Source organism: Periophthalmus magnuspinnatus, chromosome 1 (genome assembly GCF_009829125.3).
Source record: "Periophthalmus magnuspinnatus isolate fPerMag1 chromosome 1, fPerMag1.2.pri, whole genome shotgun sequence".
Classification (NCBI taxonomy): domain Eukaryota; kingdom Metazoa; phylum Chordata; class Actinopteri; order Gobiiformes; family Gobiidae; genus Periophthalmus; species Periophthalmus magnuspinnatus.
In genome coordinates, this window is record NC_047126.1 from 2,783,173 (window position 1) to 2,795,248 (window position 12,076).

A 12,076-nucleotide genomic window follows, 5' to 3' on the forward strand; every position below is an offset into this window, starting at 1 on the left:
AACACACCCGAAAACACACCACACCCGATAACACTCCATGAAAGCCCTGCGTGTTACAGTGAACCAGCGTGGGGCCTGCTAACATGGCAGAAGTTTATAAAAAAGTTCATATAAATGTGTATAGTTTCATGATTACACGCTCGTTTGTCCGTCTCAGTCTCGACCGCACCTGTTGTACCATTGAAATAAGAGGTTATGCAGGTGACATCATAATCTCTGGAACTTTATTAATGAGTGGTAAAGGTATAGGAGTGTCAATGGTGAGTAATGACATTTTCTCATGTAAACACCAAATCTAAAACGTGATTGAGCTGCTACGGTTTAAAAACAAAGATAAAAGTCTATAACTCTTCTCAGTATTTAGTTTGACCCTGACTCTGAAACAAGAAAATCAAGTCAACAGTCGTAGAAAAGCTGCTGACAGTTAAGCACAGATGCACTGAACCTTTCTCTCCTTAAATAACATGTTTATGTGTCTGCGTGTAGGAAATAATTGTTGTCGGGTGAAAAAAAAAACAGCTCCACGGGCGAAAATTTGATCAAAAACAGCAAAGAAACACATTTACAGTTACAGTTCTGCCACTCAAGTCGGAATTTTGAGAAGCATTTTCCAAATAAAATGATGTCACCGCATTTCCTCTACTGCTGAGTTTCAGACGACAGCACAACATTATATTGGCCGAGATGAATTATTATTTGTAGTTTTAGACTGAGATGATGTCATACTCCGGGATGAGGCGAGAGACAGATTTTCCAATTTATTTACGTTGGACTTTGCCATAAAATATCCAAAAGTATCAGTGACTAGACTCAAAATACTACAAAAATCTGTATTTGAACAATATTAATTTTAGCTGTCCCCATCTGTGGTAAATATTATTGTTCTATAGAATGTTATGATGTCATCAAATGAAGATTGGGCGGGGATTTAATACGTTTTCTTCTTCCCACTCCTTTTCGAGCTTATATAAGGATTAATTTGTGAAATGTCCTTTAAGTGTACTCGATACATATGGTCGAAAATACATAAATAAATGAAATAAATGAATCTGACAAACAGTAATACAGATGTGGAGCAATAAAATAACTATTGTTCAAATGCAAAATGATGTTGTAATACAGAGTTCTTGGGATTGGAAATAAAAATACCTAGTTCAACATTTATGAATTTACTTTTTGGATATTTCATAGCAAAGTACAATGTAATCAATAGGGAAATCTGCCTTTTGCGCCGCGTCTGAGAGTACAACTTCATCACATTTTCGAATCTGAAAACCTAGAATTAAACATTAAAGTCTAATACGTAGAGCTATTAAAAAAAGAACGAGACCAGGTTCTGTGAAATGACAAATGCGTGGATATCTTTACCTCCACAACTCTGCCTCTGGTCCCGTTTGTTTTGAGCTCAGTGTGTTCCTCTCTGCGATACTGCACGTCTTTGTGAGAGACGAGTTTACATTTCATCACTTCATGTATTATACCAGGAACAGCTGGTAGCAACAGAAACTTAAAGCTCCTATATTGCGCGAAGTGGACTCTTGTAGCTTTAAGTCATGTTATAATGCAGTTATCGCCTCAAAAACAGACCTGGAGTTGTGTTTTTGTCGTCTAAAAATGCAGGGTTTTTGTGTTAAACGTGTGTGAATGAAACAAAACACAACTCCAGGTCTGTTTGTGATGAGGAAACGACTTTATAACATAGATCAGAAAATAAAAACACGTAATACTGGCCCTTTAACCGGAGCGTTCTCAAAGTGATGCCAACAGATATTGTGACAAGACTTTTCTCCTTTTCGCAATGCTTTGGCTTTGGTGTGTTGACAGTTTTTTTCTTCCCATGACTCACAGCGTCTGGGCTCGTCTGGTACAGTCATGGCATCCAGGAGCCTGGCTGACGGGAGGCTGAGAAATGGTGGAAATGGTGAGAAAGATGACACAGTAAAGAGAGATATGATCCGGCCTTCCAAATAAAAGCTATTATGTGAAGGAATGTGCCCTTTAAAATGCGTTCTCTCTCTCCTCTCCTTCACTTTTCAAAGACGTTGGCAGCGTCTCCGCCAATACCCTGTGGCTGTTTGTTTATGTCCAATTTGTTAGAGGGCTGGCCCCTTTCCCTCCTTTCAAAGAAGCCATTTACCATTCTATTCATGTCTACCTGCTTCTTTCAGACAGAAGCACGGAGTTATGCATCGGGCCACTGTTTTAGTGCATACCGCAGCTAACAGTCCCTCCAGCCCATTCAACCTGCAAGAAAGAGGAGCCCATTATTACACGAGACGCAGCAACACTGTATAATTTACCAGAAGAAGTCACAATACGACAGAAACAAAAACATATCTGTGTTGTGCTTTCTCGTGTAGTCGTGTTAATGAGACAGAAATAAGGGAGTGGAGCAGCAGAAGCAGCTCTGTGGGGATCTACCAGCTGTGCAGCAAGACGAACGATCAAGAGGCAGAGGGTGGGGCGGGTGGAGACAGGAAAAAAACCCACTAAGAGGAGAGGTGGAGCTCGGTTAAAATAGACGTTCATGGGATGGACAGACACTTCTCGAGCTCGTCGTTTATCAGGGTCAAGAAAAGGACAATATCCACAGAGAAAAACGATTTACATAGCACCTTTAAAGACATTGCATTATTCATTCTCTGCTCAGTGATGGTTCAGGCTGGGTATATAAGATTTTGCTGATACGATATACATACCTTGAACTCGATACAGTACTTTTTCGATTCGATACGATAGGATAGGATATATTTCAAATCGATTAAAAACAATTCAGTGGAAAATATAGGCTTTCATGACCTTTAATAAACAACCCAATTTTCACAAAACATGAACATTAATGCTGCTTTTATCTTCTGTTTACTGAAGATTGACGGACATAACCAAGTGCATTATGCTAACTAGAAGCACACACCAGACTGTTCCACTGGTCAGTATTATTCCTCCACAGTTTATACGAGCTCCACATTTACATTTACACAGAGACATGTGCAGTTTAACGGCTCTGGATCACAACATATCGACTAAAACAACTACGATACTAAAGGTTTTTGTTGAGCCACTACTACTCTGTGCAAAGTTAATATGAAAAACAGTGAATCAAATGTCAAATGTTCTGCATCAACAAGTTTCTTTCCTCTAAATAAGCCACACAAATGTAGCGCTGTGACAGAATAAACAGGTAAAATATACAAAAAACAGGTCAAATAAAAAATAAAAAAAGATTGATACAGCAGCCCACGATATTGATATAGTATAATTAAATTAAACTATTGCGATATATTAATATTTCAATATTTTCACACAACCCTAGTGATGGTATGTTACTATTGGAGCCACAGCTGACCTGGGACAGACTGACAAAAGCGAGGCTGACAATCTGCTCCTTCAACCATGACCAACTCTCACACATCACATTCATACGAGACAATGTGGGTGAAGTGTCTTGCCAAGTGACACAACAGCATTCCCAGTGATCTCCTTCCAAGTGCGAACCAGCCCCAAACTTTTTTTTAGCTTCTGAGATCAGACGCGACGGGGCATTGACCAGCAGGTACGGCCACGCCACACACCTACGTATTTCAACGTTATGTATAGATTAAAATGCAGTTTGAGCCCAACTGTGACGATGGACGGCTCCACTGAACTGGGAGCAACATCACCAGCACCAAGAAATGGGTCAGGCAGAGGATGATTTCCAATTCTGAGCTCTTTTCCTTATACCAGGGGCAAAGTGACACTATAAATAATTCCAAATATAGTTAGGCGAAAGCTTTTTGGCCCACTTTATCAAACCAGGAGACCGTGTGCGCATTCAGCAAACTCCCATGTTCTGTCAGATATGAAATACAACACTGAGTACAAAACTTTTAAAGTATAAAAGTTTTGAGGTAGGACACAGTATGAACTTTATATGTTTTTACCTTCTCTTATGTGTATTCCCTATGTCCCATATTACACAAATGGACTCTTCTGGGCTTAAAACCATGTTAGAATGGAATGGACTTGCATTTTGTTTCATTCACTCATGTTTGGAGACGTAGACAGACTAATAATGCAGCATTACTCAAAGCGCAAAATGCTCTGTTCCACCTTGTGATGTCATGAAGTGGTAGTTTTCAAGTTAACCGCTACGTTTTACCTTTAGTTCAGTTGAAACAGGCAATTCTAGGGCTGAAATCATGATTCTAGTGAAGGTGTGTGGATTTTGAAGACACAGTGGAGCACTTCCTGTATTACCACATGATGACATCACAAGGTGGAACAGAGTGTTTTCTGTTTGAGGGAAGAACTCAGCCTAAATATGCAGGTTTGTTCGTGCGTTAAACGTGTGAATGAAACAAAACACAACTCCTGGTCTGTTTGTGACAAGGAAACAACATCAGAAAATAATAAATTGACTAAAACAAATGCTATTGTAATGCAGAGAATGCGGTCACAAAACGCACAGCAGAAATACCAGCAGATATAAATACACTGGGCTGTGTGTGGCCCTGGGTGTGAAAGGAGGCTACTGGGTTACAGTTGCCTTCAGGGGAGAAGTCAACAGTATTGATTATGGCCGTTGTTCTCATGGTAGTATGTATGCAGCGGAAAGGACAGAGACACGAGGACAATATCTGTTTAATTCAGAGGATAAAGTGACATTAACACTTACAATTGGCTTTTACAAGACATTAACACTTGTAGCTGTAGTTAGCAAATGTTCGCCATGAAGATCGAGTTGAGCTGATAAGGTCTGTGGAACAACCGACTGCCAAAACAATATATGAACGCACACATTTCCACACAGCAGCTATCAATAATAATAATATACGAAGTGGTAGAGGGTCATCACACAAGAACGACAAGTTAAAAGTGCAACAAGTGTAAACTGACATCTTAAACGTACGGACTTCCTCTGTTTAAAGGTTGCATTGGGTCAAGTTTTTTTTTTTTTTTATGTAGACTGAAACAGGAAAGTTAATTAGCGACAGGAGAGACACAGGAAGGAAAAATACAGGAGCATAAATGTTAGTTTGCAATGAGAGATGTCGCAAGGTAAGAAAGCAGAACTGACTAATCATCCAGACAAACTGTGTAAAGAAGTGGACTGAGTGAGTTTGACGTCACCCGCAGCGTTCAGCTCCAGTCGAATGAAGCTCATCGAGGCTGGAGCAGTTAAAGCGGCGAATTTGGAGCAGAGTTCCATGTTTGGAATTCTGACCGCAAGTATCATAGCAACCAAAGAGCCAATCAGGAGCGAGACTGTTGAAGGTAACGCCCCTTCCCCCCCACACCACTAGTTTAGCAGGGAGCACTTAGCATTGCTGTCAATCAAACCTGTTGCTAACGCTAGCAGGAGCAACCACAGGGAAAGAAGGCGCCTGATTTGTCTGTTATTAATGTTCATATCTTGATTTACAGACACAAAAGTGAAATAAAAACCCCAGGATCATGTAGAGGGTTAATACGAACATTTAAGACCAAAATGACGAGTCTGACAGCAGCAGGTACAGAGAGAGGACACAGATTTTCAATAGAAAGTGAAATGGAGCCAGGGTCGATGGAGTCAGAAGTGTGCCTATGCTCACTTCATACTGGAACGTGGCAGCTAGCAGGTTAGCCATGTCAGTTTATATAAAGAGTCTTTGGTCCAGCCACATTAGCATGGAGTAATATTGTAGCTAGACACATATTGGGCCGATATTTAGTTTTGGGCGTCTTCTCGCCTAAAAATGCCCATTGGAGCTTTATTTGAACACTTCAGTGCAAAAAGATAACTGACTACACTGCTCTCTTACAGGCTTGTGGTGAAAAGGGCTGTGGGTGAGTTTTTAGTAAATTTAAATGACAAATCGGTCCCACATATCGGCCCGAAAGTATCGGCAGAGCTTAGCGTCCATCGGTCGCTTTGAATTCTAAACAATCGTATCAGTGTCGGCCATAAAAAAAAAAAAAGCCCAGTTGATCTCTAATTGTAGCCGCCTGACAAAAGACGCAGGAAGTTGTAGTTAAACTTTACAAGCTGGTGTTCTGCTGTTAGTTACGGCTCTCGTTTACTTGTGAGCAGCAGTAAGTGACGCACAGCTGGTCACACAGGTGTTCAGTTTTTTTTTAAAGAAGGACAAAAGGACTTTGTTTTCAGGTGCTTTGAACAGTTTGAGATGTTAGTAGATTTTTCAGTCACGTATTTTCTAACAAACTACCTTGATGATTGCAGTACTAATATTTTTTTACTTGAAAGTTTACTGTATGTAACTGACTTTTTTGCTGGAGGATCTGCCACTTGCTTTTCTCACTCAATGAAAGAACACATGTTTTTCCAGTTATCGTTGTTTTTATTTAGTGTTTTTCTAAAATAAAAAGCCTGTTAGAAGTTATGCAGTGACATTTTTATTAGAAAAACGCCCCTCAACGTTCTGACTGAGTGGCACTGAAGCAGAACTATGGGGAGTTTAACAAACCAAATGTGTTTTTTTTTTGCTTTTTTGGTCTAATTTTAGCCGATAATTAATAGGGATGCGCCAATGCAGCTTTTTCACTTCCAATTCTGATACTGAGACTTTGATTTTTAAAGATTTGGCGATACCCGATATTAACTAATACCGGTGTAGAGATGAAAAACGGCACAGTTAACATAAATTACATAGTTACATAACACACCTGGATCTCTTGTGGAATAGGTTAGTTAGTAAGTTAGTTATTTATCCTTCAAATAACAACAGAACAGCTTCATATGAATAAAAGTTCAAACATTATGAGACGTTCTAGTCTGTAAATCAGCTGTAAACCGATACTCGATTCAGCAAATTTCTCAGTATCAACGCCAATATCGGTATCGCTGCATCCCTAAATAATTATTTCGTCAACACACAAACTCAAACATGTGATTTAAAAATAGAAAAGTTCAGTTCAATCGAGTCTGATCCAAAGTTTGTATCAGTGATGATTGTGAGCCCAAACTGTTCACTGGTTTACTACGACTTTTGACTTGATTTCTTGTTTTAAATGTCCGGTACAAACTCAATATTCATCAGAGTTGTAGATTTATTATTAAACTGTAGCAGCTCTTTCACATTTCAGATGTGTGTTGAGCTCTAACAGGAGAAAACACCATTACTCACCACTGGCTCTCAGATAACATTATCACTCACTCGTTGCAAAGGTTGTGATTAAATCCTCTATTGCATAAATCCAAGATAAATAAGGATAAGTTTAAAGTCATAGCGTGGAACATTCCTGTCAAAAACCTCTGACTAAAAAGCTGCGGTGCCCATTAGACTGTACATTTGGATTTGAAGTGGACGAGTAAATCCAGATACATATAAAACTGTGGATTTCAAAAGTTAAAAAGTTCACAAACCAGACTTTGTTACAGCTTTGAAAACTAAAATCATCTCTGTAATAGTTTTTATAGGTGAATCTGGCGGCCCACATGGATTGTTGGCCCGTTTGTGTTTGTTTGTCTGCCAGTGCGGAGTGAAAGAGATGGAAGAAGGATGCAGTGGGCCATAACTGAACGTCTGTGACAGCTCCTCTGTTCAGGCCACACAGCGCCACCAGCGACCCAATTAAACACACAATACACAAATGAAGGCAAAGGGAAGGCAAAACTAGGGATGTGCCAATCAGGCTTTTTCAGTCCCAATACTAATATCAATAATACGGCTTTAAGTATCTACTGATATCTGATATTAACCGATACCAGTTGATTGAAAACGGCATTTTTTTCCTTCAAAACACAGGAACTTATTACAAATTTGATCCAATTGTGTTATGTAACTTATTTTATCCAGCAAGTACCTACACTACAGCTTTGTATGAATTAAAGTTCAAACATTATAAGACGTCCTGAGTCTACACGAGTCAGGAAATGAGCTCACTATATCCAATTAAAGGCCAAACCAATACCATGGAGTCGATGCCCGATCCAGCAAATTTTCCTGGATCAGTATCGATATTCAAAAGCACTAAAGGTATTGGTGCTTCCTTTGTAAAAACACACAAAAATAGTGTTGAAAAGAACAAAATAATACTGTATTTTCCAGATAATAAAGTCGCACCAGCCAAAAAATACATAATAATGAAGAAAAAAAACATATTTCACATATAAATAGCATCTGAGTATAAGTCGCACCCTCGGACAAACTATGAAAAACTACATTTGAAGGCATTGTGAACCAAATCTAATTAATTATACGTTTGGAGGGAGAAAGACTTGACTAATTGCACAATATGGACTGGAATCTTGGCTGGGAAAATGGGCGGCCGTCACCAGGAGAGAAACAACTAGGTTCTTTCTCTCACACGGCACAGATGAAATTGCAGTTGGTACTTTGAAGATTTGATGAACCTTTTGTGCTACTCCCAAGTCTGGATACACAAATCTAAATCAGCCACGAACGCTGAAATTAAAACGACTTTAGAGTTTCAAGTTTGTGCTCATTAGAGGACAAAAAAATACTAAAAACAGAGCTGAGTCTGTGTGTTCTTTCTTACAGCAAATGGCAAAATCAACAGCGAGGAAGTGTTAAAGTTGTAGTTAGCAGCAATATAACGTTAAGAATACATTTGCTACTAGTCAAAAGTTTGGACACGCCCCCTTTTTCAGTGTTTTCAGGGGTTTTTCTTTATTTTGACTAATTTCTACATTTCATATGCACACACAAGACATCAATTATATGAAGTAAGATGTTTGGAATTATGTAGTAAAGAAAAAAAAGGAAATAACTCAAATACTAAATAAGCAAACTGTGGCTTTTCTGAGGATGTGAATATGAAATTTACAGTGGAAACCAGAAGTTTACATAGACAATGAGAAGTGTGTGTATGTGTTTATTTTATATAGTGTGACATGAAATCAGAAGAAACGTTTCCTGTTTTAGGTCAATTAGGATTCCCAAAATTATTTCTATTTGCTAAACGCCACAATAGTAAGAGAACGATTTTTTAGACACATTTTCATGACTTTTTTCGATGTCAGAAGTTTACATTTATTTCCTTTAAACTGTGTGATTGGGTCAGACGTTTAGATTTTCTTCCACAAGCTTCTCACAATAATTGCCATTATTTTTCCCTTTTTTCCCTTTGCTACACAATTCCCTACATCTTACTTCATATATTTGATGTCGTCTGTGTAGATTTAAAATGTAGAAAGTAGTAAAAAATAAAGAAACATTTACATTTCAAACTTTGCAGAATCATAAAATCTTATTCTCGCAGATGCAGGCTGGGTCCAAATGTCCAAACTATCCTCAAATTAGGGCACTGTCCAGTCGGTGAAAAAGTAGTGCACTTCCCACAATGCACCTTGAAAAGTAGTGTCCAGCGCTGGTCATTAGATCAGTCAATATAAACCACAATGCATTGCGGGAGTTGGAAAAAAAACAGGACAGAGACAGGTCTTTAACTGGACGCAACACGACTGAATGAAGCAGATAGAAGCACTGGTTTATCGCGCTGTTGACGCCTGATTATGATTAAAACACTTTTAAATAAACTCTTGAATCCAGCCCGTTTGCATGTGCTCCAGCTTAACAAAAACATGTACGATTATTATTAGTCGATAAATACTTGTGCCAGTCGAATCTGATCATTATTTAGGACAGAAATCATGTTTTCTCGGAGTTCAGCCTTTAGACTTTTGTTCGCGCAGACGCCGGAGTCACGAGCTGAGTCTAGAGAGCTGTGTCTACGGATCTCTCTGTGAATGAGTGCACCATAAAGTCTGTTAAAGTGTATGGAGAGTTATGGATTGAATGAGGCGTTAGGAGCGAGGCTGGACAGTCGGACGCAGCCGTAGATAGTCTGTTATTACGAGCGCTTCTTCCGTAATCAAAATCCGCTCAAAGTTATTTTAAAGACTCGTAAACCTTTCAGCGCTACCTTAGATAAAACCCAACGCCTCCCTCTTTGCGTCTCACCTTGTTCTAAATATAAATGAATGTGACACCCTGCATTGATGTACAGTGATAACTTTATAATAATGGGAGTATTGAACGCACAGAGGGGCGAACCGGCTGAGTCACACCGGGGTATATGTCCGGAAAGAGCAGAGGTCATAAAAGCAATTGGCGATTTCGCTTCATTAGCTTCACTTACAGCCACACGGTCCATAGTAAATCTTATGAGGGCCGCGGCTGTGTGTCCTTGAGTGTTATTGGAAAGCTGCTGGAGTGCTAGCGTCTTGTCTCCATTCCAGACATGTCCTATACGTGCTTGAAATGTTAATCGGCCAGCAATGTGACAAAGCTTCTGGCAATACATTTAGCATCACTTTGGTAAATGGTTGCATTTTTTATACAGCGCTTTTCCACCTTCCAAGGCACTCGAAGCTCTTTACGTCAAGGATCCACTCACAGATTCATACACCAGTGTTTACAGAAACGCTTTTGATATTTTTTTAAAGGTTGTGTTCATGTGGGAATGTAGGGACGTAACAATAACTGAAATATTGTGATATCGTATCGTCAAAAGTCTCCATCACCATCACAGTATCCAATGACAAGTCCCTTTGCCAATGTTTGTTTTTAGCTACTGCTGCAGCATAACAGAGGGAACTACAAAGACCATGATCCTTTGCTCCATTTCAGTGCAGACAGTATGAAGAGACAAGTGTTATAAAGCACTTCTTTATCTTAATCTTATGATGGAATCGCACCGCCGGCGTGTGGGTCAGTGGATGTGAAGAGCGATGTTTATGTCAAGAGCAGGATCTGAACGGCCAAACTTCGGATCAGTTTGGCAGTTCGAATCACCAACCGAACTATCGTAACTGGTCGATGGAGTTTGTATTAATCAACTAAATCCCTACAGCTCTACTAAAAACAATCTTGAAGTAGGCTCACTGTGGTAGATTTTTGGACAGCTAAAATATAAAAGTCTCTGCCGATAACGATCCTGTAGAGTGCGACGGACTTAAAACAGTTTCATTTGCCTGATTTAGGACCCGATTTGCTTCTCCTTGAGGCGCGACCCAATTTAAGATCCTCATATGAGATTTTTAAACCTCTGCGTTCCTTGTGGGTGGTGTCCGAGCGACTCTGAGCTGCCCTGCCCTGTCGTATCGTAAGTTTGTGACGACGAAATATCACCACAGCAACAGCCAATAAAATAGAGCGTGAGGGGCAGAGGGATTGACGGACACAGGCGCAAGATACAAACTCAAACTTTAAAGACGACTCTTGTAAAGTTAAACTGCAGCGTTCTCATCCATATTATCCATTAGAACGTCTTCTCCGCAAGTAATGACCCCTCCAATCCACAAGGCAGTGCTATTAATCCAGTTTGAAGCGTTTAAAAAGTTAGTTTGCTTCCACACAGTGAGGATCAGGGTGAAGCTGCTGCAGATTAGCGATAGCAACTCTACTTCTCCAACCTTCTGCACGTTAAAAGCGTTTATCTAAACCACTGCACCACATTTCACTAATAATAACAACACAGTTTTGAACTTGTATCTAAAGCAGAAGTGCAATGCTCTGATTTTTTAAACACTTAACAGTAAAACGACTCACTTTGAGACTCTAGACACGAAACTTTTAGCTTGCGGTGTGCGGTCTCTTCGCTGCCATATCCCGCTGTGGTCTTTGCGCTCAGAGATTTACAATTTTATCAGATTCTTCTCACATCTGTGGTCTGCGCTTTTTGTCTCAGGTTTAAATATCGTTTGAAAAATCCTGTAGTGTGTGGCAGGATTTAGTCTCCATAAAAAATAACACAGACTCTAGTGTAGTGTCTGCCCTTAGCGGCTTCTTCTGCACAGCATGAAACAGCCCCTTGAGTGATTTGGGCCCACAGCCTGATGGATGTCGTCTCTGCTCCTGGCTCCTGTCGCTCACACCGACAGTCACCATAAATAAAAGACAAGCTCTCCCACGTCGTCCTTTCATTTTCAGCTAAAACTCCCGGCATTTCCCCACCTCTCAAGAGAATTTTATTTTTTTTCAAGCATTCATTTTCTCCTCTACTATGTTTTAAGTCTCACTACATGTCTGTCAAACATCATTCAAGCGACAGCAGCTCAGTTGGTCGAGTATTTGTCCACTGATCTGAAGGTTGGAGGTTCAAATCCTGCTTTTAATATAAATATCATTGA